The sequence below is a fragment of the Triticum aestivum genome, chromosome 5D (assembly GCF_018294505.1).
Source record: "Triticum aestivum cultivar Chinese Spring chromosome 5D, IWGSC CS RefSeq v2.1, whole genome shotgun sequence".
Taxonomy (NCBI): domain Eukaryota; kingdom Viridiplantae; phylum Streptophyta; class Magnoliopsida; order Poales; family Poaceae; genus Triticum; species Triticum aestivum.
The window spans coordinates 395,345,245-395,369,740 of NC_057808.1; positions in this window are offsets into that span (position 1 = coordinate 395,345,245).

The following is a 24,496-nucleotide window of genomic DNA, read 5'->3' on the forward strand; positions in this document are numbered from 1 at the left end:
GAGCGCCTCGTACGCAGCAGCTTCTATGGCCATATGCGGAGTCGGCATGGATTTCCCCACGAAGGAAACTTCCGTTGGGTCTTGGTTTGGGTATGCGGGAGGGATGTGCACCACTGCCCAATATTTTGAGGTGGATGGAGTGATCCTCGATTTGGGCAACTCGTACTGGGGTGGATGGGTGGCGCTCATGGTACTGCAGGTAAAGTCCCACAATAATTTAACAAAACTACCCGGGGTTGCGTCTGGGGTTCTCAGATAAATACTGGGGGTCGGCATGGCAAAGAAATGGCTGTGAGTGCTGCGCACAAGGTGAGGGGTACTCGGCAAGGTCACAAGGTGGCCTTTATATAGCATTGGGGCTGGGTTATCTACCGTGGTGAAGGGTAACTGGTTGTCTATCCTGTTCTTGGGTCAAAGCCACAGATATTTCATATCTCATAAATGTGACGCATTACTGTGGATGCCGACGGGTTTGGTTTTGGTAACTGTGCCTGGAAATAAAATGCAACTGTACGCCAACGTATATATGCATAGCTACTATTCCAAAAATAGGGGCGCACAAGCAGACAGTATTTAATTTGGAGTTTGCAGCACCCACCGGAGTTCTCCACCATCGCCCGAGCCACCGTCCGCCGGAGAAAGTGTCGCCGTCGACGTGGTGCTCTCCGTCGGCCAAGTCCACCACCCACCGACGCGGAAGAACACACTGAACCTCTTGGTACCCTCCGATCTCCCTTCCTTGCCGTGGTTCAACGCCGGCGACCACCGCAGCCTTCGGGCGCCGGCGAGCTCCGTTGGCCGTTTTCAAACCTGACGTGTGGACCACCCCCCCGTCAGCCTCTCTTCTTTTTTCCCCTCGAACAGTTTTCTATTGGCGCCTACGGGCAAATACGTTTTCTCTTTGGGCTGGTGCCTTTTACTCCGAACCGTTTTCTGTTTTCTCAGTTAAGTCCCTGGTTCTTTTCTGTTTCATCACAGATTAGTCCCTGGACTAAAACCCTTATAACTTTTTAATAAAAGATGATTTTAGATTGATTCTTTTTCTGTTAGTCTTATATTTTTGTCTAGTTTTTTATAGTATTTATTTGGAAAATTTGTGGAACAAATGTTGTGCAGGCGATGATTTTTCACGATAGTGTACGGGTTCGATTATACCGTAGGTTCCGGAGGAGGTGACGGAGCCGCGAACTTCGCCGAGCTAGACTCCGACTTCTCCGAACCAGGCAAGCATGTTTGAACCTTTGATATGACGGGTGTTTTGCATGTTTGCTTGAATGGTTTGTGCATGGCATATGAGCATCAGTGAGTATCTCGTCGCATGTAAAGCAACTATCCGTGAGTTCCGAAGTTACTGTGATCTCTGATGAGAGAAGGCCTAGTCATGTGGTGACATGAAAGGCAGTAAGGTGGTATTGTTGTAGCATGCCAGCCTTACGACATCCGGTAAACTCCGACGTTAACGTGGACTGAGTCACGTTACCGTTCTTTCCCTTTCGTGCTACCACATGTTTTCTGCAAAGAATACGGTTTAGTAAGTTGGTAACCTCTTTCCGTGTACACACCAAATGGAGGGGCCGGGATGAGGGTTCCATGGCCCTGGATTAAAGCCAGTCATCCGGTCAGGGGGCATGGGTGTTTCCGGTTGGGACCGAGAGGGGGGCACCCCTTAGAGCGCGCGTATATAAATTTGATCCCATGCTACGCGAGGTTGTAGCCTCCCCGTCTCAAAGTTTTTCTTGAACGTTGCCGAGGGTGATTCCTGGCTTCGGAATGTTGAATGGGTGTGTACTGGTTAGATGTGTTTCTCCTAAAACACCGTAAACGGAACTAGTCCCCGTGACTACTGAAAACCGTTGGCTGTGGTTAAAGTACAAACTCTGCAGAGTCAAATCCTTCCGAGTCATCGTGTCTATGGTCAAGGACCATGGCCAGTATATCCATATCTATGTCAGTCCTCGTGGTAAATCCCCGGTGAACAAGCTTGAGTGGTAAACTTGGTTGAGCGTTATTCCTGTGCATGGACTAACCCTGTTGTTTATCTCATACCTGATTATTCCCTTGAAATGATTTAAATTCTTGAGCTACTGAGATATTAAGTTATGAATTATAAGCCCTTTATGTGATGTCGCTCACACGTCCGACTGTGGCACTCTTGTTATTTACTTTTGATATAAGCCCTTTATGTGATGTCGCTCAGACGTCCGACTGTGGCACTCTTGTTATTTACTTTTGATATAAGCCCTTTATGTGATGTCGCTCAGACGTCCGACTGTGGCACTCTTGTTATTTACTTTTGATATAAGCCCTTTATGTGATGTCGCTTAGACATCCGACTGTGGCACTCTTGTTATTTACCTTTGATATAAGCCCTTTATGTGATGTCGCTCAGACGTCCGACTGTGGCACGCACTGTCATTTATATTCTATTATAAGCCCTTTATGTGGTGTCGCCTTGACGCCCGATTGTGGCATTGTTATTCTTTTTTATCCCTTCGAGGAGTCATTCGGACACTCGATTGGCCCTCAGTATTACTTTGGGATTTCGGGAGGACTACCGCCCGACTTCTCTTTTATTTCCCATGCATTATTATCTCAATGTATGAGTGCGCTTGTTAATCTGTTCATATGCATCATGTTTACATTTGTTATATCTTATGTCCGAACTGTCTTGCGAGTACTTTCATAGTACTCACCTGGCTTGTTGATTTGGCCAGATGTTGACGAAGGCGATCTCATGGATGAAGAGTTTGATAGTGAGTCCGACGCCTAGAGGAGTCCCGGTCAGTCCCGTGCGATCCTGGATATTGGTCACTTGTATTATATACGCTTCCGCCACCCACAATAAGTCTCCTCGAGCCTCACTCCGACGCTCGAAGAGCTGTTAGATTCAGGAGTCATGTCACCCACTTCGCTGTGATTTATCCACCACCGCGTTTATTTGTGAGCTAGTAGTTATGCCACCCTATTCGCCGTTATGTTTTATCGGCGTGCTTGTAATAAATTGTTGAGCAGTCTGCACTCAACCTTGTATTATATCTAGTACTCCTGGTTTTTCTTCTGTGACCAAGATATTGTCTACCAGTGAGAAGGAATTCTTCTTTACTGGTCCGTAAAAGGGATCGGTCTCTCAATAAATACTTTTATTGGAAAAACGGTCGTGACAATACCAAGCTTGTCACGACCGGTTTTCCAATAAAAGTATTTATTGAGAGACCGATCCCTTTTACGGACCAGTAAAGAAGAATTCCTTCTCACTGGTAGACAATATCTTGGTCACAGAAGAAAAACCAGGAGTACTAGATATAATACAAGGTTGAGCGGAAACTGCTCAACAATTTATTACAAGCACGCCGATAAAACATAACGGCGGAAAGGGTGACATAACTACTAGCTCACAAATAAAAGCGGTGGTGGATATATCACAGTGAAGGGGGGGGGTGACATGACTCCTGAATCTAACAACTCTTCAAGCGTCGGAGTGAGGCTCGAGGATACTTATTATGGGTGGCGGAAGCGTATATAATACAAGTGACCACAATCGGACGTCTAAGCGACATCACATAAAGGGCTTATATCAAAAGTAAATAACAAGAGTGCCACAGTCGGACGTCTGAGCGACATCACATAAATGGCTTATATCAAAAGTAAATAACAAGAGTGCCACAGTCGGACGTCTGAGCGACATCACATAAAGGGCTTATAATTCATAACTTAATATCTCAGTAGCTCAAGAATTTAAATCATTTCAAGGGAATAATCAGTTATGAGATAAACAACAGGGTTAGTCCATCCACAGGAATAACGCTCAACCAAGTTTACCACTCAAGCTTGTTCATCGGGGATTTACCACGAGGACTGACATAGATATGGATATAGTGGCCATGGTCCTTGACCATAGACACGATGACTCGGAAGGATTTGACTCTGCAGAGTTTGTACTTTAACCACAGCCAACGGATTTCAGTAGTCACGGGGACTAGTTCCGTTTACGGTGTTTTAGGAGAAACACATCTAACCAGTACACACCCATTCAACATTCCGAAGCCAGGAATCACCCTCGGCAACGTTCAAGAAAAACTTTGAGACGGGGAGGCTACAACCTCGCGTAGCATGGGATCAAATTTATATACGCGTGCTCTAAGGGGTGCCCCCCTCTCGGTCCCAACCGGAAACACCCATGCCCCCTGACCAGATGACTGGCTTTAATCCAGGGCCATGGAACCCTCATCCCGGCCCCTCCATTTGGTGTGTACACGGAAAGAGGTTACCAACTTACTAAACCGTATTCTTTGCAGAAAACATGTGGTAGCACGAAAGGGAAAGAACGGTTACGTGACTCAGTCCACGTTAACATCGGAGTTTATCGGATGTCGTAAGGCTGGCATGCTACAACAATACCACCTTACTGCCTTTCATGTCACCACATGACTAGGCCTTCTCTCATCAGAGATCACAGTAACTTCGGAACTCACGGATAGTTGCTTTACATGCAACGAGATACTCACCAATGGTCATATGCCATGCACAAACCATTCAAGCAAACATGCAAAACACCCGTCATATCAAAGGTTCAAACATGCTTGCCTGGTTCGGAGAAGTCGGAGTCTAGCTCGGCGAAGTTCGTGGCTCCTTCACCTCCTCCGGAACCTACGGTATAATCGAAACCGTACACTATCGTGAAAAATCATCGTGTGCACAAAATTTGTTCCAAATTTTTACCAAATAAATACTATAAAAAACTAGACAAAAATATAAGACTGACAGAAAAAGAATCAATCAAAAATTATCTTTTATGAAAAAGTTATAAGGGTTTTTGTCCAGGGACTAATCTGTGATGAAACAGAAAAGTACCAGGGACTTAACTAAGAAAACAGAAAACGGTTCGGAGTAAAAGGCGCAAGCCCAAAGAGAAAACATATTTGCCCGAAGGCGCCAACAGAAAACGGTTCGAGGGGAAAAAAGAAGAGAGGCTGACGGGGGGGTCCACACGTCAGGTTTGAAAACGGCCAACGGAGCTCGCCGGCGCCCGAAGGCTGCGGTGGTCGCCGGTGTTGAACCACGGCGAGGCAGGGAGATCGAAGGGTACCAAGAGGTTCAGTGTGTTCTTCCGCGTCGGTGGGTGGTGGACTTGGCCGACGGAGAGCACCACGTCGACGGCGACACTTTCTCCGGCGGACGGTGGCTCGGGCGATGGTGGAGAACTCCGGTGGGTGCTGCAAACTCCAAATTGAAGCGCGGGTCAGCAGAGTGGATGCACCAGAAGGCTACTGGCAAGGCCTGAGGGGTAGGGGTGCATGCACGGGAGCGAATCGAGCTGGGTCCCGTGGCGGTTCGAGGCGGCCGGAGTTGGGGAAGAAGGCTCCCTCGGGGCTCTTCCAGTGGCTTGGCGTGTTATTGGTGGAGTGCAGAGGTGGTGTGGGTTCGAGTTCGAGCTCGGGGCCTCTATTTATAGGCGATCCGAGGGGGTGGCCGTGAACGGGGTATCTCCGGCGAGCGATTACGGCGAGGCAGTGGTTGGGCAGGGGGTTTAGGGGGCTAGGCACCATCAGGGAAGATCACTAGTGCCTTTCCACCGCTAAACCTCGGTCGGGCAAGGCGTAATACGCCGATCCTCGACGGGGCGGCCGTACAGGCACGGTGGTGGCAGACAGCGCGCTCCGCGCCTACCAGTTCACGACGAAGGGTGGCAGCACGCACGGGGGAGTGGATGGCCACGCGTCGGCCTCCGGTGGCTTGGGCGGCGCTGGACGGCGCCTTCTACGCTGCGCCTCCCTCTGGCGGCCGCAAAGCCACCGCTGCCGTCGCTCACGGGTGGCGCACCTCCTCCTGCTCGTCGCCGACGCTCGCAACCTTCCAGGTGGTCGTGCGGCGCAGAGATAAGAAGGAGGGGACAGGGAGCAAGGCGCCACACCGGCTACTGGCGAGATTGAGAACGAGTTCTGAAGAAAACGATAGTGTTCTCTGAAACTGTTAACTGAACTTTTCTGAACATGACAGCAACAGTGCCCATCAAGTGCTCGACGAAATGATTTGGCATGAAGAAATTTTTTTCTGGAGCTGGGACTTGGTGAGGTGACCTCTCAATGCACCCAGAGGCTGCCTGAATTTTCTCAGATTTTTAGGAGACGAATTCAAATGAATTTCATCAAATTTGGCAAATAAGTTCCAAACTTGCAGCAAGTACAATTTGAAATATTTGAACTGGAGACCAGTGGATCTTCATGGATCCTGGTTGAGGGCTCAAAGGACTAGCTAGGGAAATTGGTTTGGAGACAAAACTCAAAGCAGAAAGGGTAGCTCCTTTGTAAATCTCCAAGAGCTAGAATAGAAGGCAGAAATAATTTTTGGTAAGAAATAAATGGGAGACAAATTATGGGGAGGTTCAACTTGTTGGATTTGAAGTATAACTTGACACAAGGATGGGGAATGGCTTTTGGGAGGAGATTTCCACTCATGTCATGGCAAGAGGAGATTTTTTAAAAAGGGAGAAGACCACTCCAAATGCCATAGGGCTATTTAAAAGATTTTTCAAAAGAAATCCCCCAAGTGAAAAGCATTTGGTTTTTTGAGTCCACATAAGAAGGAAAAACCTCCAAGACCAAAATCATGTCTTGGGTGAATCCAAATAAAACATTTGTCATAAAGAAAAATTTTGAGGGCGGGAGAGTTCTTTAGAAGAAAATTTTAAATCACCCTCCTCAAATCCAATAAAGATTTTGATAAAACCAAAATAAAAATTTTGAGTATCACAACACCTACCCCCTTAGGAAACATCTCGTCCCCGAGATTTCTGCTGATCCTCAAATAGATATGGGTACTCTGCCTGAAGGAAATCTTCTCTTTCCCATGTAGCTTCATCCTCGGTGTGGTTGCTCCACTGAACCTTGAAAATTTTTGTTGTTTTCTGACGGGTCCTCCTTTCACACTCTTCCAAAATCTTTACTGGCCGCTCTCTGTAGGTGAGGTCTGGTTGCACATCAATGCTCTCATGAGATACATGCTTCACCGGGTTACTTACACATTTTCTCAATTGTGAGACGTGGAACACGTCATGGACGTCTGACAGCTCCTTGGGTAGGTCTAGTTTGTAGGCCACTGTGCCTCTTCGTGCAACTATACAGAATGGTCCAATAAATCTCGGGGCTAGCTTCCCCTTAATTTTGAATCGTTGTAGGCCCCTCATCGGAGACACTCGTAGGTATACGAAATCACCGGGTTCAAGGCTCATCTTCCTCTGTGTAACTTCGATGCTGGGATGTCCATGCTGAGCCTTCTTAATTTGTTCCATTAGGGTGGGATGTATCTCCAGATTTGATACGGCGCCCTCAGAGACTAACACCATGTTGAGTCTAGCGAACTCCTGCTGAAACTCAGGCCTCAAGTTTTGTGGACCGTCGTTGCCCGGGCTGGGGTTCCGACTAAGGGCATCTGCCACTACATTTGCTTTCCCTGGATGGTAGTGAATGCCGACATCATAGTCCTTGACCAATTCCAACCAGCGTCGTTGGCGTAAATTTAGCTCTGGTTGTGTGAAAATATATTTAAGGCTCTTATGGTCCGTATATATTTCACAACGATTTCCCAACAGAAAGTGCCTCCACTCCTTGAGTGCATGGATGACTGCTGCTAGCTCCAAGTCATGAGTTGGATAATTTTCCTCATGCTTCCGTAGTTGCCTGGAAGCATACGCGACAACTTTGCCATCCTGCATTAGCACACATCTGAGGCCCTTCCGGGATGCGTCACAATACACTTCAAAACTCTTGTGTATGTCTGGCACAGTTAAGACCGGTGCGGTTGTTAGTTTCTTCTTGAGTTCTTGGAAGCTTTTCTCGCATGCTTCCGTCCATACAAATTTCTTGTCTTTCTTGAGCAACTGTGTCATTGGTTTTGCCACAGTGGAGAATCCTTCAATAAATCTTCTGTAATATCCGGCCATTCCTAGGAAACTCCGCACATCTGTCACGTTGGCTGGTGGTTTCCAGTCAAGTATGGCTTTGACTTTTTCTAGGTCTACGGCCACGCCTTCTTGGGTTAATATATGGCCTAGGAAACCAACTTGCCTTAGCCAAAATTCACACTTGCTAAATTTGGCGTACAATTGATGTTTCCTTAATTCTCCCAAAACAATTCTGAGATGCTCAGCATGCTCTTCTGGTGTCCTTGAGTATACCAGAATATCATCAATGAATACCGCAACAAATTTGTCCATGAATTTCATAAACACTTTGTTCATGAGGTGGACGAAATATGCGGGGGCGTTCGTCAGTCCAAACGGCATTACTGTGAACTCATATAATCCGTATCTGGAGGTGAATGTTGTCTTAGGGATATCTTCTGTCTGTACTTTTAATTGATGATATCCCGATCTTAAATCAATTTTTGAGAACACCTTGGCTTGAGCGAGCTGGTCAAACAAATCATTTATCCGTGGCATCGGATATTTGTTTTTGATGGTGACCATATTGAGGGCTCGATAGTCTATACACAATCTCAGTGTCCCATCCTTTTTCTTGGCGAATAATACTGGCGAGCCCCAAGGTGAGGAGCTGGCTCGAATAAATCCTTTGTCCAGTAATTCTTTTATTTGCTTCTTCAATTCTACCAACTCTGAGGGTGCCATTCTATAAGGTTTCTTATAGATGGGAGTGGTGCCAGGTGCTAGTTCGATTCTGAACTCCATCTCTCGGTCTGGTGGCATGCCTGGTAGTTCTTCAAGGAACACGTCGGGAAATTCGCACACCACTGGAACTTTTCTCAATTCTGAAATGTCCACTTTGTTCAGCTTTGGTTGCCGTGACCGTGGTCTTTCTTGAGCTGTAACCTTTATTTTCTTGCCGTGATGATGGGTGAGAATCACAGTCCGATTGAAACAATCAATAAACCCCTTGTTGGTGGTCAACCAGTCCATCCCTAAGATGACATCCAGTCCTTTGTTTTCCAACACGATGAGATTAGCTTGAAACTTTAGTCCTTCGAACTCAATGATCACTCCTCTGCAGTAACTCTGAGTGATCTGCTTATTTCCGAGGGACTTGATGATCATAGCTTTTTCCAAAGGGAGTATCGGAAAACCATGTTGCAAAACAAAACTCTTCGAAATGAATGAGGGAGAAGCTCTAGAATCAAACAAAACCGTGGCAGGTAAAGGCAAGCATTCTGAACTCTGGCATAATATTTTCGTGAGGTGTTTTGATACGGATACAACACCACTTTCACTTGGATCATACGTTATCTTTATGTAACGGTAAGGTCACGCGCATGAGTGCATATTGGAGGTGCTTTACTGTTAGAAATGGATATGCTGTGATAGTGATCATCCTCGTGAATCTTTCATGCATACCGGCAGGAAGCCGGGAGAGTCGTGGTCTTGGGTAGACACGAGCTTGTCCCTAGTTCCTCGTCGGTACGAGTGTGTCCGGTATGGCATGAAGAGTTTTGATGAGCGGTGATTCTGTCTGTCAATGGATATATATTGGTTCTGCTAATCATTCGGCGAATACTTGGACCTCCTGAGTCGGTCGTAGGTCGAGTCTTGTGCAGTCACTTCCCCTACTTGTTTTGTACTACCACTGGTCCCTGCCGCGGGTAGGGTATGGTTCAGTAAGTTGTCAACCCCTTACCAAAGCACACACCGTACAGAGAGGCCATGGTGGAAGATACCGGAGGCCTCCGGTAGGCATGCCACCTGGTCCGGGGCATGGGTGTTTCCGGTTGGGACCGAGAGGGGGCACCCCTTAGAGCGCGCGTATATAAATTTGATCCCATGCTACGTCGAGGTTGTAGCCTCCCCACTTAGAGTTTGCTTGGCAGGTGTCGTGGGTGATTCCAGACACCGGTAAAGTTAAGCTGGTGTGTGCAGGTCAGGCGTGTTTTCAATTAAAAGGCCGTAGGCGGAATTAGTCCCGATGGACTAAATAAATCCGTTACTCGTGGGTAAAGAGTACACCCTCTGCAGAGGTCATATCTTTTTGGATAGCCATGTTCATGGGTAAGTACTTTAGTCTGAGATGAGTCTGGTGACGGTTTTCGGATGGAGACACGGTTAAACTGGATCATAGTAACGGTGTTCGGATGGAGACACGGCTAAACTAGAATCTGGTGACGGTCTTCGGATGGAGAAACGGCTAGACTAGATATTGTTTATAACCTGTGACATATGAGGATTATGTTTATTCTTATTATGGACTAACCATTTACATTATTTATTTTATTGAGTATCCCTGGGACGGTTCTACCTCCTGGATATTCACTATGATTATTCTTATATAAGCCCTTTATGTGGTGTCGCTCAGACACCCGACTGCGGCATGTTTGTTATTTATTTATCCTTTATAAGCCCTTTATGTGGCATCGCTCAAACGCCCGACTGCGGCATGTTTGTTATTTATTTATCCTTTATAAGCCCTTTATGTGGCGTCGCTCAGACGCCCGACTGCGGCATGTTTGTTATTTATTTATCCTTTAGAAGCCCTTTATGTGGCGTCGCTCAGACGCCCGACTGCGGCATGCTTGTTATTTAATTATTCTTTATAAGCCCTTTATGTGGCGTCGCTCAGACACCCGACTGCGGCATGCTTGTTATTTACTTATTCTTTATAAGCCCTTTATGTGGTGTCGCTCAGACGCCCGACTGCGGCATTGTTAATTTATTTACACCCTTTGGAGGAGTCATTTCAAGACACTCGACCAGCGCATTCTATTTCTACTCCCGTATTGCATGTTCATATTTTACCCGCATGCGTGCATCACGGGTTTCGTTTATTTCGTGAAAGACGTTATCATCATAAAATATTCTGGAGTATGATTACTTTGTTATATTATACCCGTGTTCTTAATGTTTGCGAGTACATTCAAACGTACGCACTGGCTTGTCCCTGGCTATTGTCTTGGCCAGATTTCTTGCGTGGAGAAGAGCGTTACGACGACAGCCCCGGAACCCGTGCAATGACGATAGCAGCCTCGCGAAGATAGGAGTTATCCTGGTCAGTTGTTCTTGTGGGAAATGGAGTCCCATAGACGCAGATGAACCACAAACCGCTTCCGCCATCAACCACTAGAAACCAAGTGTTGTACTCCTAGGCCTCAATGGTCTTGTACTACATATTTTGTACTTTGCTTGGAATTCTTGTATCAAGCTGGTGCCTCATCAGCTAACAGTAATCCTGGGGCTGGTGAGCACAAACGCCGTATTTTCTGGGAAATTAATATCCCAAAAATCCGGTCGTGACAGACTTGGTATTTATTGAGAGACCGATCCCTTTTACGGACCAGTAAAGAAGAATTCCTTCTCACTGGTAGACAATATCTTGGTCACGGAAGAAAAACCAGGAGTACTAGATATAATACAAGGTTGAGCGGAGACTGCTCAACAATTTATTAGAAGCACGCCGATAAAACATAATGGCGGAAAGGGTGACATAACTACTAGCTCATAAATAAAAGCGGTGGTGGATATATCACAGTGAAGGGGGGGTGACATGACTCCTGAATCTAACAACTCTTCGAGCGTCGGAGTGAGGCTCGAGGATACTTATTGTGGGTGGCGGAAGCGTATATAATACAAGTGACCAATATCCAGGATCGCACGGGACTGACTGGGACTCCTCTAGGCGTCGGACTCACTATCAAACTCTTCATCCATGAGATCGCCATCGTCAACATCTTGCCAAATCAACAAGCCAGGTGAGTACTATGAAAGTACTCGCAAGACAGTTCGGACATAAGATATAACAAATGTAAACATGATGCATATGAACAGATTAACAAGCGCACTCAGACATTGAGATAATAATGCATGGGAAATAAAAGAGAAGTCGGGCGGTAGTCCTCCCGAAATCCCAAAGTAATACTGAGGGCCAATCGAGTGTCCGAATGACTATTCGAAGGGAAAAAAAGAATAACAATGCCGCAGTCGGGCGTCAAGGCGACACCACATAAAGGGCTTATAATAGAATATAAATGACAGTGCGTGCCACAGTCGGACGTCTAAGCGACATCACATAAAGGGCTTAAATCAAAAGTAAATAACAAGAGTGCCACAGTCGGACGTCTGAGCGACATCACATAAAGGGCTTATATCAAAAGTAAATAACAAGAGTGCCACAGTCGGACGTCTAAGCGACATCACATAAAGGGCTTATATCAAAAGTAAATAACAAGAGTGCCACAGTCGGACGTCTGAGCGACATCACATAAAGGGCTTATATCAAAAGTAAATAACAAGAGTGCCACAGTCGGACGTCTGAGCGACATCACATAAATGGGCTTATAATTCATAACTTAATATCTCAGTAGCTCAAGAATTCAAAACATTTCAAGGGAATAATCAGGTATGAGATAAACAACAGGGTTAGTCCATCGACAGGAATAACGCTCAACCAAGTTTACCACTCAAGCTTGTTCACCGGGGATTTACCACGAGGACTGACATAGATATGGATATACTGGCCATGGTCCTTGACCATAGACACGATGACTCGGAAGGATTTGACTCTGCAGAGTTTGTACTTTAACCACAGCCAACGGATTTCAGTAGTCACGGGGACTAGTTCTGTTTACGGTGTTTTAGGAGAAACACATCTAACCAGTACACACCCATTCAACATTCCGAAGCCAGGAATCACCCTCGGCAACGTTCAAGAAAAACTTTGAGACGGGGAGGCTACAACCTCGCGTAGCATGGGATCAAATTTATATACGCGCGGTCTAAGGGGTGCCCCCCTCTCGGTCCCAACCGGAAACACCCATGCCCCCTGACCGGATGACTGGCTTTAATCCAGGGCCATGGAACCCTCATCCCGGCCCCTCCATTTGGTGTCTACACGGAAAGAGGTTACCAACTTACTAAACCGTATTCTTTGCAGAAAATATGTGGTAGCACGAAAGGGAAAGAACGGTAACGTGACTCAGTCCACGTTAACATCGGCGTTTACCGGATGTCTCAAGGCTGGCATGCTACAACAATACCACCTTACTTCCTTTCATGTCACCACATGATTAGGCCTTCTCTCATCAGAGATCACAGTAACTTCGGAACTCATGGATAGTTGCTTTACATGCAACGGGATACTCACCGATGCTCATATGCCATGCACAAACCATTCAAGCAAACATGCAAAACACCCGTCATATCAAAGGTTCAAACATGCTTGCCTGGTTCGGAGAAGTCGGAGTCTAGCTCGGCGAAGTTCGCGGCTCCGTCACCTCCTCCGAAACCTACGGTATAATCGAACCCGTACACTATCGTGAAAAATCATCGCATGCACAAAATTTGTTCCAAATTTTTTCCAAATAAATACTATGAAAAACTAGACAAAAATATAAGACTGGCAGAAAAAGAATCAATCAAAAATCATCTTTTATTAAAAAGTTATAAGGGTTTTAGTCCAGGGACTAATCTGTGATGAAACAGAAAAGAACCAGGGACTTAACTGAGAAAACAGAAAACGGTTCGGAGTAAACGGAACCAGCCCAAAGAGAAAACGTATTTGCCCGAAGGCGCCAACAGAAAACGGTTCGAGGGGAAAAAAGAAGAGAGGCTGACGGGGGGGGTCCACACGTCAGGTTTGAAAACGGCCAACGGAGCTCGCCGGCGCCCGAAGGCTGCGGTGGTCGCCGGCGTTGAACCACGGCGAGGCAGGGAGATCGGAGGGTACCAAGAGGTTCAGTGTGTTCTTCCGCATCGGTGGGTGGTGGACTTGGCCGACGGAGAGCACCACGTCGACGGCGACACTTTCTCTGGCGGACGGTGGCTCGGGCGATGGTGGAGAACTCCGGTGGGTGCTGCAAACTCCAAATTAAATACTGTCTGCTTGTGCGCCCCTGTTTTTGGAATAGTAGCTATGCATATGTACGTTGGCGTACAGTTGCATTTTATTTCCAGGCACAGTTACCAAAACCAAACCCGTCGGCATCCACAGTAATGCGTCACATTTATGAGATATGAAATATCTGTGGCTTTGACCCAAGAACAGGATCGACAACCAGTTACCCTTCACCACGGTAGATAACCCAGCCCCAATGCTATATAAAGGCCACCTCGTGACCTTGCCGAGTACCCCTCACCTTGTGCGCAGCACTCACAGGCATTTCTTTGCCATGCCGACCCCCAGTATTTATCTGAGAACCCCAGACGCAACCCCGGGTAGTTTTGTTAAATTATTGTGGGACTTTACCTGCAGTACCATGAGCGCCACCCATCCACCCCAGTACGAGTTGCTCAGATCGAGGATCACCCCATCCACCTCGAAATATTGGGCAGTGGTGCACATCCCTCCTGCATACCCAAACCAAGACCCAACGGAAGTTACCTTCGTGGGGAAATCCATGCCGACTCCGCATATGGCCATAGAAGCTGCTGCGTACGAGGCGCTCGCTCGTCTTCGATTCACGGTGCCCTATGCCAGCGAACGATGATATTATTATTTTCCGAGTCGTGCAGCACCCGGAGAAGTTGCATCTTTTCCCGGTGGACGAATTGAGAGAGACCCAGTACTGGCCAACCTTGCCTAGTACGTTATCGCTCAGGAACGTTTGACTCAGCGGGTAATGGGTTATCTCCGGAGCCTCGCTGATTTAAATCCTCGGATCGCTATTGGCAGACCACTGAGGCCTGACCAGGAGAGGCGCTTTCATCGACTGGTCAACCCGCTTCCCCAGATAGAAGAGGAGTGTGCCCCAGTACCAGAGACGTTTTCTCAGGACCCTGTCCTTTTGCCGTTTTCTTTGTAAACGTCACCGCTGTGTTTATTATCCCAGTATTTATTTATGTGTTGTAACTTGTGCGTGGTATCCAAAAATTTGTGCGACGGATCAAATTTTTGGTTTCAATTATGTGAGCAGTTTTGCTGCTGTTAAATTTGTTTTAATTAATTGTCACTCGCGATAAAATTTGGTAATGAGTTTTCTTTCCCCGAGTTGCTGCAGCGTATATATCGTCGCGACATAGATTTTTATTCGGGCAGCACCATAACAGCAGACTCACAAACACAACCCCTCGATCTCGTGCGCTAATTACAAATCCTCGTTCACATTTGGCGCCTAACTGATCACACCCGAGGACACCACAGTCTCAGCAAGAGGGAATTGTGAGTAATCATTCGGGCGCGGGTTGCCCCAGCACACCGACAGCAGTTACCACTCGATGCCGCACCTAATCCTCATGATCGCCGCCACCGCGAAGAGCTAACACTCGAGCGGCAGCATCACGACGATCATCCAGGATCATCGCGCACAAGAGCACGGAGAGCCCCAGCAACGTCGCGAAACCTCCACACACCAGGACCACGAACCAGTCCGGCATCGCCTCCGCCATTAGAGCCCCGTCTCGAGCTCCTCTAACAGCAATGGAGGAGAAGGAAGGAGAAGTAGGAGCGAGGCCAGGTGTGAGGAAGAAGAAAGGAGAACCGCGATCGTTTTATAGCTCGAGATCGGTGTACGGTGGGCGAGGTCCACCAACGCCACTCGTCGCTCGATCGCCGGTGTTCGGAGGCGAGTCCGCGAGCAGTGCCGACAGTGCACTGGCCCGCGAGGTGAGTGCACGCTGCACCGGCAGCTAGCACGCCGCGCACTACCGCAGTACGGCCTAGATGCCCTACGCGCTAGGCGTCGCCGGTGGAAGAAGCGCGGGAGAGCACGCGAGAGAGAAGAGAGAGCCAGAGGTAGAAGAAGAGGCCGACAGTGGGCCTCGGGTCCACCTGTCAGCCAGAGAGAGCACTGTGCTCTCGGGTACGACCAGCGTGTTTTAGTAATTTAGAATTTATTCTGAATTACTGTACCGCGTAGAAATGTCTCGTTTTTCCCCCGACCTTGGATTTTTTCCACGCAACACCAGTGTACCATACTGTGGTTTTACACCACTAATTGCTCTCTCACTGTAGCCACATTTTTGCACAGTTGAAGGATTTTTCTTTTGATAAAAGCAATGTTTGTTCAAGACAACTTTTAACAAATCTCGAGGACGAGATTTTTTCTTAAGGGGGGTAGTGTTGTGACACCCCAAAATTTTGACCTTGTTTTATTAATTAAAATTTTGCCAGGAAATAAAACTTTTCCATTTGTCTAGATTTGCCCTTTTGATATTGTGGATTTTTACCTCAAGTGGAGACTTTCCAAAAGTATTATTGGACTTGTATGCTCTCTCTATGAAACAATTCTTTATCAGTGGATTTAATTGCAAGATTTGCTTTTCCCTAAGCTTTATTCCTTTATAATGATTTTTAATAAATTTGGAGCCAGTTTTGCACTGCAACCATTTGAAAAATGCTTTTAAAATTTCCACCAAAATTTGGGGATGTCATGTGATGTTTCGACATCACTTTTATGCAAAAATATCTTTTGGTCATTGGAGATTTTGAGCTCTACACCAACTTTTCCAATCTGGTCCAGTAGACATTTTTCCACTGCAACCTATTTAAATATTTCTTTAAAAAATCTTCCAAGTGTTTGGAGATGTCAGTAGATGCATATAATTAAACTTTATACCAAAACCCAGTGATGTTCTTTGAAACTTTTGAGTGAATCAACCTCTTTTTCTTTCTGGTCCTGTTTGGTGATTTGTACTGCAACCCTATTTTACTTTGCCCTAGTGACCCTGAGCTTTTTCCTGCTTGTAGCCCTCCCTACAAAACCCTTAAGTCCAGGAGAGTGGACCCTTTGGAGGATTTTAAGTGCATGCAATGAGACCTTTTTTCCTTCTGTCCAAAACTGGAGTTTTGCAAAACATGCACTAGCAAGTTTCTGGTTTTGCCCAAATGATCTTGCCATCATCACCCACAACTAGAGAGACCCTGATCTGGAGATTTTGGCCACTCCAATAGTGACCTAGAAGCACTTGGCATTCTGTCGAACACTTGGTGTGCACAGGCAGTTTTGACATGAGTTTCTAGTTTGCATTGTGATCTTGATCCTCTGACCCAGCAACCTTGTCCACTAAACTCCTAGCTATCCCTATCCTAGTCCTGTTAACTGCCAGCCTCACCCTCGCGCTCTAGGCTGCCCTGGCATTTCGTCGAGCAAGTCCCGTGCGTGCTCTGGGCGCGCCCAGAGCGCACGTTTTGCACGCGCGCGCACCGAGCCGCCGCGTCGCATTGCCGCACTCGCCGCGTCCCGCACATGGCCCTGGCTCGCCTACAGAACCACGCACTACGCTCGCCCACCCTCCACGCCACCCCTGGCGCCCTACAGTGCTGCTGGCAGAGCTTTTGGCGGCACGCCGGCGTCGGCAGCGAGCCTCTGCCATGGACGGCACCGCCCAAACCACACCAACGCGCCAGCTGCCCCTATGAACAGCTCGAGCTTATCCCGAAGCCCGTCGGCACGCGCTCGTCGCCGCCACGTCGCCCTGTAGCTACAGCACCGCGGTCGCCGGCGTTCTTATCCACGGCCGCCGCGGGATCAGCCTCGAACGCGTATAAAAGGATACCCCGAGCCCCTCCGAGCGCTCAGGCGACCTCAAGCCTTCCCCCTAGAGCTCCCCGAGCAGTGAATTGACCGGAAAAGGCCATCTTCCCCAACTCTGGCCGGTTCGGCCGCCGCTACCGTCCGGTGACATTCGTCGCAACCAGGCTATCTCCCGCCCATCCAACCCCACCAATCGCTTCCTCTTTTCTTTGCGGAGCTGCCCAGCGCCTCAGCCTCGATCGGAGACCACCGGATCCCAAAACTCACTTCACTCCCATAGCCCTCTCCGCCGCGGAGCTCGCCGCCGGCGACTCCTCCCACCACCGTCGACCCAACGACCACCGAGAGGACCGCCCTGGTCTGGCAGGTCCATCCCCGCCCTCGGATACCCGTGGGGAGCTGTCGTTCGTCGCCGGCGATCGCCGGAGCCCCGCTCCCGTTCGGGCAGAGAAGAGGAGGGAGAGGGAGGAATGGTCAAACCTGACCAGTGGGCCCCCTGGACCCACTGTCAGCGACCCAGCCCCGCCGACGCGTGTTTTAAGTGGAAACGTGTTTTGCAAAAATACGTTTTCGCTGAACAGAAAGCGTAAGCGCCCCGAAGCATTTTCTTTTTCTGATTTTATTAAAACAGAAGTTTGACTAATCTTTGACTGGCTATAACTTTTAAAATAAAACTCCAAATGAGTTGATTCTTTTTCCTACCTCTCTCAAATTTCATCTAGTTTATTTTAAGATTTATTTCAAAAATATTTGGGACAAATTTTTGTACTATTTTTGAAATATGTGTTATTTGAATATTTCTCAAAATAGGATTTTGGAGAGAAAGGCAACCTTCAAAAAGTGCACCCCCACATGCATACACTTGAAGGCAAGCATTCTGAACTCTGGCATAATATTTTCGTGAGGTGTTTTGATACGGATACAACACCACTTTGACTTGGAGCATACGTTATCTTTATGTAACGGTAAGGTCACGCGCATGAGTGCATATTGGAGGTGCTTTACTGTTAGAAATGGATATGCTGTGATAGTGATCATCCTCGTGAATCTTTCATGCATACCGGCAGGAAGCCGGGAGAGTCGTGGTCTTGGGTAGACACGAGCTTGTCCCTAGTTCCTCGTCGGTACGAGTGTGTCCGGTATGGCATGAAGAGTTTTGGTGAGCGGTGATTCTGTCTGTCAATGGATATATATTGGTTCTGCTAATCATTCGGCGAATACTTGGACCTCCTGAGTCAGTTGTAGGTCGAGTCTTGTTCAGTCACTTCCCCTACTTGTTTTGTACTACCACTGGTCCCTGCCGCGGGTAGGGTATGGTTCAGTAAGTTGTCAACCCCTTACCAAAGCACACACCGTACAGAGAGGCCATGGTGGAAGATACCGGAGGCCTTCGGTAGGCATGCCACCTGGTCCGGGGGCATGGGTGTTTCCGGTTGGGACCGAGAGGGGGGCACCCCTTAGAGCGCGCGTATATAAATTTGATCCCATGCTACGTCGAGGTTGTAGCCTCCCCTCTTAGAGTTTGCTTGGCAGGTGTCGTGGGTGATTCCAGACACCGGTAAAGTTAAGCTGGTGTGTCTAGGTCAGGCGTGTTTTCAATTAAAAGGCCGTAGGCGGAATTAGTCCCGATGGACTAAATAAATCCGTTACTCGTGGATAAAGAGTACACCCTCTGCAGAGGTCATATCTTTTTGGATAGCCATGTTCATGGGTAAGGACTTTAGTCTGAGATGAGTCTGGTGACGGTTTTCGGATGAAGACATGGTTAAACTGGATCATAGTAACGGTGTTCGGATGGAGACACGGCTAAACTAGAATCTGGTGACGGTCATCAGATGGAGAAACGACTAGACTAGATATTGTTTATAACCTGTGACATATGAGGATTATGTTTATTCTTATTATGGACTAACCATTTACATTAATTATTTTATTGAGTATCCCTGGGACGGTTCTACCTCCTGGATATTCACTGTGATTATTCTTATATAAAAGCCCTTTATGTGGTGTCGCTCAGACACCCGACTGCGGCATGTTTGTTATTTATTTATCCTTTATAAGCCCTTTATGTGGCGTCGCTCAGACGCCCGACTGCGGCATGTTTGTTATTTATTTATCCTTTATAAGCCCTTTATGTGGCGTCGCTCAGACGCCCGACTGCGGCATGTTTGTTATTTATTTATCCTTTATAAGCCCTTTCTGTGGCGTCGCTCAGACGCCCGACTGTGGCATGCTTGTTATTTAATTATTCTTTATAAGCCCTTTATGTGGCGTCGCTCAGACGCCCGACTGCGGCATGCTTGTTATTTAATTATTCTTTATAAGCCCTTTATGTGGTGTCGCTCAGACGCCCGACTGCGGCGTTGTTAATTTATTTGCACCCTTTCGAGGAGTCATTTCAAGACACTCGACCAGTGCATTCTATTTCTACTCCCGTATTGCATGTTCATATTTTACCCGCATGCGTGCATCACGGGTTTCGTTTATTTCCTGAAAGACGTTATCATCATAAAATATTCTGGAGTATGATTACCTTTGTTATATTATACTCGTGTTCTTAATGTTTGCGAGTACATTCAAACGTACTCACTGGCTTGTCCCTGGCTATTGTCTTGGCCAGATTTCTTGCGTGGAGAAGAGCGTTACGACGACATCCCCGGAACCCGTGCAATGACGATAGCAGCCTCGCGAAGATAGGAGTTATCCTGGTCAGCTGTTCTTGTGGGAAATGGAGTCCCATACACGCAGATGAACCACAAACCGCTTCCGCCATCAACCACTAGAAACCAAGTGTTGTACTCCTAGGCCTCAATGGTCTTGTACTACATATTTTGTACTTTGCTTGGAATTCTTGTATCAAGCTGGTGCCTCATCAGCTAACAGTAATCCTGGGGCTGGTGAGCACAAAGGCCGTATTTTCTGGGAAATTAATATCCCGAAAATCCGGTCGTGACAGACTTGGTATCAGCAGTAAAGGGGGGGTGACACGACTCCTGAATCTAACAACTCTTCGAGCGTCGGAGTGAGGCTCGAGGATACTATTGTGGGTGGCGGAAGCGTATATAATACAAGTGACCAATATCTAGGATCGCACGGGACTGACTGGGACTCCTCTAGGCGTCGGACTCACTATCAAACTCTTCATCCATGAGATCGCCTTCGTCAACATCTGGCCAAATCAACAAGCCAGGTGAGTACTATGAAAGTACTCGCAAGACAGTTTGGACATAAGATATAACAAATGTAAACATGATGCATATGAACAGATTAACAAGCGCACTCAGACATTGAGATAATAATGCATGGGAAATAAAAGAGAAGTCGGGCGGTAGTCCTCCCGAAATCCAAAAGTAATACTGAGGGCCAATCGAGCGTCCGAATGACTCCTCGAGCGTCCGAAAAAAAGAATAACAATGCCGCAGTCGGGCGTCAAGGCGACACCACATAAAGGGCTTATAATAGAATATAAATGACAGTGCGTGCCACAGTCGGACGTCTGAGCGACATCACATAAAGGGCTTATATCAAAGGTAAATAACAAGAGTGCCACAGTCGGACGTCTAAGCGACATCACATAAAGGGCTTATATCAAAAGTAAATAACAAGAGTGCCACAGTCGGATGTCTAAGCGACATCACATAAAGGGCTTATATCAAAAGTAAATAACAAGAGTGCCACAGTCGGACATCTAAGCGACATCACATAAAGGGCTTATATCAAAAGTAAATAACAAGAGTGCCACAGTCGGATGTCTGAGCGACATCACATAAAGGGCTTATATCAAAAGTAAATAACAAGAGTGCCACAGTCGGACGTCTGAGCGACATCACATAAATGGGCTTATAATTCATAACCAAGTTTACCACTCAAGCTTGTTCACCTGGGATTTACCACGAGGACTGACATAGATATGGATATACTGGCCATGGTCCTTGACCATAGACACGATGACTCGGAAGGATTTGACTCTGCAGAGTTTGTACTTTAACCACAGCCAACGGATTTCAGTAGTCACGGGGACTAGTTCCGTTTACGGTGTTTTAGGAGAAACACATCTAACCAGTACACACCCATTCAACATTCCGAAGCTAGGAATCACCCTCGGCAACGTTCAAGAAAAACTTTGAGACGGGGAGGCTACAACCTCGCGTAGCATGGGATAAAATTTATATACGCGCGCTCTAAGGGGTGCCCCCCTCTCGGTCCCAACCGGAAACACCCATGCCCCCTGACCGGATGACTGGCTTTAATCCAGGGCCATGGAACCCTCATCCCGGCCACTCCATTTGGTGTGTACATGGAAAGAGGTTACCAACTTACTAAACCATATTCTTTGCAGAAAACATGTGGTAGCACGAAAGGGAAAGAACGGTAACGTGACTCAGTCCATGTTAACGTCGGAGTTTACCGGATGTCGTAAGGCTGGCATGCTACAACAATACCACCTTACTGCCTTTCATGTCACCACATGACTAGGCCTTCTCTCATCAGAGATCACAGTAACTTCGGAACTCACGGATAGTTGCTTTACATGCAACGAGATACTCACCGATGCTCATATGCCATGCACAAACCATTCAAGAAAACATGAAAAACACCCGTCATATCAAAGGTTCAAACATGGTTGCCTGGTTCGGAGAAGTCGGAGTCTAGCTCGGCGAAGTTCGCGGCTCCGTCACCTCCTCCGGAACCTACGGTATAATCGAACCCGTACACTATCGTGAAAAATCATCGCGTGCACAAAATGTGTTCCAAAAAATTTCCGAATAAATACTATAAAAAACTAGACAAAAATATAGGACTGATAGAAAAAGAATCAATCAAAAATCATCTTTTATTAAAAAGTTATAAGGGTTTTAGTCCAGGGACTAATCTGTGATGAAACAGAAAAGAACCAGGGACTTAACTGAGAAAACAGAAAACGGTTCGGAGTAAAAGGCACCAGCCCAAAGAGAAAACTATTTGCCCGAAGGGGCCAACAGAAAATGGTTCGAGGGGAAAAAAGAAGAGAGGCTGACGGGGGGGTCCACACGTCAGGTTTGAAAACGGCCAACGGAGCTCGCCGGCGCCCCAAGGCTGCGGTGGTCGCCGGCGTTGAACCACGGCGAGGCAGGGAGATCGGAGGGTACCAAGAGGTTCAGTGTGTTCTTCCGCGTCGGTGGGTGGTGGACTTGGCCGACGGAGAGCACCACGTCGACGGCGACACTTTCTCCGGCGGACGGTGGCTCGGGCGATGGTGGAGAACTCCGGTGGGTGCTGCAAACTCCAAATTGAAGCGCGGGTCAGCAGAGTGGATGCACCAGAAGGCTACTGGCAAGGGCTGAGGGGTAGGGGTGCACGCACGGGAGCGAATCGAGCTGGGTCCCGTGGCGGGTCGAGGCGGGTGGAGTTGGGGAACAAGGCTCCCTCGGGGCTCTTCCAGTGGCTTGGCGTGGTATCGGTGGAGTGCAGAGGTGGTGTGGGTTCGAGTTCGAGCTCGGGGCCTCTATTAATAGGCGATCCAAGGGGGTGGCCGTCAACGGGGTATCTCCGGCGAGCGATTACGGCAAGGCAGTGGTTGGGCAGGGGGTTTAGGGGGCTAGGCACCATCAGGGAAGATCACTGGTGCCGTTCCACCGCTGAACCTCGGTCGGGCAAGGCGTAATACGCCGATCCTCGACGGGGCGGCTGTACGGGCACGGCGGTGGCAGAGAGCGTGCTCCGTGCCTACCAGTTCACGACGAAGGGTGGCAGCATGCACGGGGGAGTGGATGGCCACGCGTCGGCCTCCGGTGGCTTGGGCGGCGCTGGACGGCGCCATCTACGCTGCGCCTCCCTCTGGCGGCCGCAAAGCCGCCGCTGCCATCGCTCACGGGTGGCGCACCTCCTCCTGCTCGCCGCCGACGCCCGCAACCTTCCAGGTGATCGTGCGGCGCAGAGATAAGGAGGGGACAGGGAGCAAGGCGCCACACCGGCTACTGGCGAGATTGAGAACGAGTTCTGAAGAAAACGACAGTGTTCTCTGAAACTGTTAACTGAACTTTTCTGAACATGACAGCAACAGTGCCCATCAAGTGCTCGACGAAATGATTTGGCATGAAGAATTTTTTTCTGGAGCTGGGACTTGGTGAGGTAACCTCTCAATGCACCCAGAGGCTGCCTGAATTTTCTCAGATTTTTAGGAGAAGAATTCAAATGAATTTCATCAAATTTGGCAAATAAGGTCCAAACATGCAGCAAGTACAATTTGAAATATTTGAACTGGAGGCCAGTGGATCTTCATGGATCCTGGTTGAGGGCTCAAAGGACTAGCTAGGGCAATTGGTTTGGAGACAAAACTCAAAGCAGAAAGGGTAGCTCCTTTGTAAATCTCCATGAGCTAGAATAGAAGGCAGAAATAATTTTTGATAAGAAATAAATGGGAGACAAATTATGGGGAGATTCAACTTGTTGGATTTGAAGTTTTTGGGAGGGGATTTCCAATCATGTCAGGGCAAGAGGAGATTTTTTAAAAAGGGAGAAGGCCACTCCAAATGCCATAGGGCTATTTAAAAGATTTTTCAAAAGAAATCCCCCAAGTGAAAAGCATTTGGTTTTTTGAGTCCACATAAGAAGGAAAAACCTCCAAGACCAAAATCAAGTCTTGGGTGAATCCAAATAAAACATTTGTCATAAAGAAAAATTTTGAGGGGGGGAGAGGTCTTTAGAAGAAAATTTTAAATCACCCTCCTCAAATCCAATAAAGATTTTGATAAAACCAAAATAAAAATTTTGAGTGTCACAACACCTACCCCCTTAGGAAAAATCTCGTCCCCGAGATTTCTGCTGATCCTCAAATAGATATGGGCACTCTGCCTGAAGGAAATCTTCTCTTTCCCATGTAGCTTCATCCTCGGTGTGGTTGCTCCACTGAACCTTGAAATTTTTTGTTGTTTTCTGACGGGTCCTCCTTTCAGACTCTTCCAAAATCTTTACTGGCCGCTCTCTGTAGGTGAGGTCTGGTTGCACATCAATGCTCTCATGAGATACATGCTTCTCCGGGTTACTTACACATTTTCTCAATTGTGAGACGTGGAACACGTCATGGACGTCTGACAGCTCCTTGGGTAGGTCT